Here is a 5667-nt window from a genome sequence, read left to right as displayed (position 1 = left end):
AGCTCCATCATCACTGAATCACTCAAATAGTTTGATAGGAAATGGAAAAGTCATATCCTTCATTGAGCAGTGCTTCCTGTACAATCCACAAAGTAAAGTACAAATCAGAAGTTTCAGTGAGGAGGCTCCATCTGTCACACAGAACAGAAAGGAAGAAGCCAGGTGAAAATTTTAGTTAATTGGTTTATAAGATTCAATTAAAGGTGACAAAAAGGACAGGTATTTGACATCACTTGTGCTATTACATGACAATGGAGTTTTCAAGTCTACCTTGAGCTCCTAGACCAGTTTAGTCCAAATTGCGGGGCTTTGTATCAAGTGATTTTTTTTATTTTTTTTATTTTTTATTAATTAAATCATATTAGTTAAATATATATATATATATATATATATATATATATATATGTATATATATACTTTTTAAGCGGGTATTGATTAAAATATTTCAACTGAGGTGGATTTTGACTACACAATATCAAAGGGTCTAGCAGCAGCCCATGAGGAGCACCATGAAGAGTGGAGCTTCACTAACTACACCACTGGTTGGTTTTAATACTCAATTAACTACCCCAAAGTAAACAAATTATCTAACTCTAACTTTAACCAACTTAACCTTGTTATTCCCAGCTTTTAAAAAATATGTTTTGCTATCAGATGTGATGTAGCTGATCTCCTTTCTTTAGCCAGTGGCTCCAAACTTCCAGTCCATATGGTGGCTGCACCTAGACCAGCAAAATATGATTCTTCCTCTCCAGACTCAAAAGCACTTGGAGAACTCTGCCCCTTGTGTCTGGAATTAGTATCTTCATAGAACTTAAGTTATGACTAAAATGTGTTCTACTACTGAAAATGGGAAAAGAAACTGAGTGGAGAGAAAATAATTACAGCAATTAAGCAAAGATCTAATAATTATTCTCAGTATCAATTAATTGGCACATCCAAAACACAGAGCAAAAAAGATGACATTTGAGTAAGCCGTGGTATGATTTCCAATCTTCAAACTGTTGAGCTTCATTAGAATTCATGAAAAAGGCTGCAGGGAGTTCTTTTCACGTGACGATTCATGAGGTGACAATACAAGTCAAACAGAGCGCCGCCGCATAAATCTGAAGTAAATGACATGTTCTGCAGTGTAAATCTGTAATTCACAGTTAATAGTGCATGTTAATCTGACGGGCGCAGGGACAGCAAAGGGGGAACTACTGGAGCGTGCTGACCAGGTGCTTGACCCTGGCTCTGGGTATGATGAAGCATATTTATGATATAGGGCACATATTGTCCTGTCAGGGCTCCTATGGGACTCTGCCAGCTGTCCCGTGTACAGCAAAAGCACGATCCTGAGTTAGACTATGTGTGCTGTACAGCTGTAGAGGCTATAGGGGTGCAAGATTAATCACAATCAAAACAAACACGCTATTTAAATAGTTGCAATTAGCACATCATAAAGGCTGCAATTTATGAAGTACCATCATTTCCTTCACAAACAACAAAATATGCTGCATAGAAACTGTTACCCGTGTTTAAATGTGTGCAAACATGCTCTGAAATGACATTCTTGTACTGTCATTTCATATTTCAGTCTTTTTATCAATAACTCTAAACATATTTAACTAGTGAACAGAATCTGTGTAAATTGTAAATGTAATTACAGCTGTAATGTCTGTCAGTGGTTCAGTCCTACATAAGTGATTTGAGAAAAATATAATTCTGATTTCTGTGACAGGTTTAGTGCTTATGATTCAATTTGCAGTTTATGTTTTAATAACAGGATTCTGTTCAAAGATCACATTTTAAACACAAAAGAGTTGACAAAGAGACTGAAATATTAAGTGACAAACTAAATAAAAAGAATCACAGAACATGTTTGCAAAGATCTAAATTACAGGGTTGGCAGTTTTATGCAGAATAAGACAGGAGATTTTGTTGTTTGTGAAGGAAACTGGTACTTAAAAAATTGCAGCCTTTGTGATTTGCTAATTGTGTCCATTCAAATAGCTATTTTGTTGCTGCCCTAGTATGTGCTGCCCATTTCAAATGAGCTTCACGACAAATGCCCTTAAGAAGGTACCCAATGTGCGCAGGTAATAGCAGGCCTGGCAGTGCCTATCTGTCTTCATTTAAGACATAGGTCAAATCCCACAATGTCAGAAGCTTTAAATCAGTATGGTCACTCTGCAATTATGGCTCTGGATCAGACACTTGCATGTGAAATAACGTTAACAAAGGCAGCAAAACTTTATTTTATAGTAATTTACAGTTTTATTTTTGATTAAAGGTCTGTTCTCATCTTTTTAAGGACAATGGCCCAAACTCTGTCACTTTCAATATAGAAACTCAAACATAATGGCAAAATTCTATATTTTGTGTCCACCAAAAATCTAACAGCACGAGTCAAACAGGGAGAGGGGCCTCGACAGACAGCACACACTGTGAATATAAAGATGTACACACTGTGAGAAGTATAATTGTCTTTTCAAGACCACATTACACATCACAGTACAAAAGTACTGTTCACTATTCAAACATCTTTCAGTTTTCTTCAGCACAAATATTTTTGAGTGTGAACACCAGTGACAGACCAAACCAGTGATTCTCTGTGGTCAAAGAGAGAAGGATTAAAACCTCTGAACTGCAGTGTCAAATGAATGAAAGAGCACGGAAAAACACATAAAACTTGCTTTTGGGAGATGATCGATCAGTTTTGAATGTAAAACTGTATTTTTTTGTGAGCTGTTTTGCAAATATCAATTCTCAATAAATAAAAGTGAGAAAGTGACTGAAAAAAACTGCAAATGAATGAAAGAGCACATAAAAACACATCACAAGAGTTTAAGAGTTTTGATAATAAAACTTGATTTTGAAGAATGGTTGAACAGTTTTGAATGAAAAACTGCATTTTGTTGAAATTTAATTTTGTTTTAGAAAACAAAAATTCTGTTTAGGAATTTGTGTGAGCTGTTTTGCAAATGCCAATTTTCAATAGATAAAAGTGCCAAAATGACTGAAAAAACTGTAACAGAATTACTAGTATATGATTTTAGATATTGCAGCCACCTTTGTGTCTTTGTGATCCCTGGGTGTTCTTTAAACATGACCATGCAACTGCGCATTGGGGGAAAAGAAATATAGGACCAAATTTCAAAAAGGCTACACCTAAAATTTTAAGTGAATTCTGCAGGGGTGAATTCTGGACTATAAGATTGTCAAAAATATTGAAAATCAGATATCAATACTAAAATGTGTGTCAAAAGTAGATAGTAAGTATTGGGTATTGAGTCTATTCCTTCGTATCAACATCAAGTTTGAACTTTTAATATTGTGACAACACGAATCTGGACCAAATCTAGTTCAAGATCCGGAGATGGAACAGCCCTAAACATTGAAGGATGGGCCAAAAGCAAGCAGAGGCCAACATTTCCCACAGGAAAGTAAATCGATTTTAAGATTTCTGTTTGTTAAAAAGAAAATAAAGACACAACAACCATAACAGTATTACACAAATAATCCCTCTTTGTGTCTATTTGATCTTTTATGCTGCATGATCCCAATTTAAGCAAGTGCATGAGTGAAAATACCTATCTTCTTATTCAAATACAATTATAAGTGACAGTAATGAACCATTGTGGGGTCTCTTGGCTGCAGGTTTAATACATGGCGCCCAGGACCAGCACATCATGATCTCACTGCGCCTGGTTCTGCCTCACAAACTTTCACTCTGCTTTATAAATGGCTTGAGTCGCCGAAGCGGGCCGCAGTTTATGGCCTTTCACTGATTTGTCTTGGTTAATTGATAAGAGCAGATGGCTACACAACGACTCTAATCATCAGCTACACTTTCTCACAGAAAACAGAGGACTTAAAACATTGGAAATCCGTCGGTTTGATTAAAGAAAATGACGAATGGGGTGCAGCGTGTGTTCATTGAAACCACCTGAAGTAACCGTCAGAGGTCAGTGCGCATGGACAGGTCATGACTCAAAAGCGCAAACTACTTTTCCATTGAGCATTTCTTCCCGGTGACTACCTCCATGCATCCTCTAATGAAACCCACTAAAGGAGCGCATTAATAATAAATCCCGAGCTAATACTGGATGCCTTCTGCTTTTGTTAACCCGGTTTCGAAGAGCCCACTCGTTACGCGAACATACAAGTGTGAGGCCATTAACAACGCCGAGGCACGCGTCTGAGCTATAGGAGAGGTGCTCCAAAAATCAATATTCCAACTTCATTCAGTGAAAGGAGACCGCTCAGTGACACACAGCAAGGACGGAGCGCGTAACACACACACAAGAACATAAAAAATGACAAGAATCACATGCGAAACTGTCATGACAGCAATACATTTTTGATTTTTGTTATTATTTTGTCCTTATTATCTATCTAAAATAACCAATTGTGCATGTATTTGCCAAACTACTGCCCAATCAAACAGGAATGCATAAATATGATGAGCGCAAATCATACAAGAAACACACCAAGTGCAATGCGGATTGACCAACCGGTATCCAAATGAGTTTATGCGTAATGAGCAAAAGTCTTGACGTTCAATTCTTATTCTCCAACAAACTGTTCACAAACCACAACAGTTTTAATTGAATAATATAAAACGAGTGTCCCTACTCACCCCAACTCGTGAAGAGGCAAAGAAAAACTCCGCAAAGATCCATGTCTCGATGCGCTGATGAATGAATGAATCACTTTACGCGGCGGAACTAGGGCTGCTGTGCGTTCTCCAGTCGTGGGGTTGTCCTGCTATACATGTGGAGGATAGTGTCAGAGCGAGTTGAACAACCTGTGAATATAATCCCGCTGTTTTCTTCGTTAAAAATCCCAGTTGCGTCACAGTGGAGTTGAAAGTTGTCGTTGGGTGCGTACCGCGTGGACAGGAGAGAGGCAATAGTGTTTTAAGGTCCGCTGCTGGGGAGATGCTTAGCGCTGAACGCGCGGTGAATGGACTGGAGAAGCATAGGAGAGAGGGGGAGGGGGGTGGGGGCTGAACAAGGCTGTAGTGTTACCGATGTGGACGCATAGCAAATTAATTGTTAATGTAGCCTATTCGTCATAAACATTATATTGTACATTTTCTTAAACTCAACCAACGGTGCACTGTGCAACTTTTCTGGTCTGGAGTCTCGAACTTCATGGAGATGTTATCACTTTGGAATGTTCCACAATATGGTAGGTATTAAACTAATCTTTCTTGCATGTATTCAATATACTTACGTGTGCTATTATTGCTCAGTACATTTAAGAACATGCACCTCACCGTTCCTCTCCACATATCAGATTTGTAATTTAGCCTGGTGACCTGCTTATCACCATTTGAGGTAAATACATTTAATCTTGTACTGTTATACATACCAGGCACAGAAATAGCATGGTGGTGGGGAAAGGTATGTAAAATGTTTATTTTAACTTTCATAAACATGACCTAACTGCGTCCCTAGATGTTCAAATCAAAACTCTTAAACAACAGTTGTGATGCTGATGTATTAACATGGTGGCCAAATTATTTATGTCTTTAGTGTTCAATCAGAAAGCAGAGTGAATCTCACATTTCCTTCAGGTCAGATTGCAAAATGACTTAAACATGCACAGAAAGCCCTCCTACCGTAAATCCTTAATGAGTGCTAGTGCAGCATCTGCAGCTCAGTGAGTGAGTTCTGG

Source organism: Boleophthalmus pectinirostris, unplaced genomic scaffold, assembly GCF_026225935.1.
Source record: "Boleophthalmus pectinirostris isolate CB_2022bp ecotype Guang Dong unplaced genomic scaffold, ASM2622593v1 HiC_scaffold_23, whole genome shotgun sequence".
Classification (NCBI taxonomy): Eukaryota; Metazoa; Chordata; class Actinopteri; order Gobiiformes; family Gobiidae; genus Boleophthalmus; species Boleophthalmus pectinirostris.
This window is presented reverse-complemented; position numbering follows the sequence as displayed.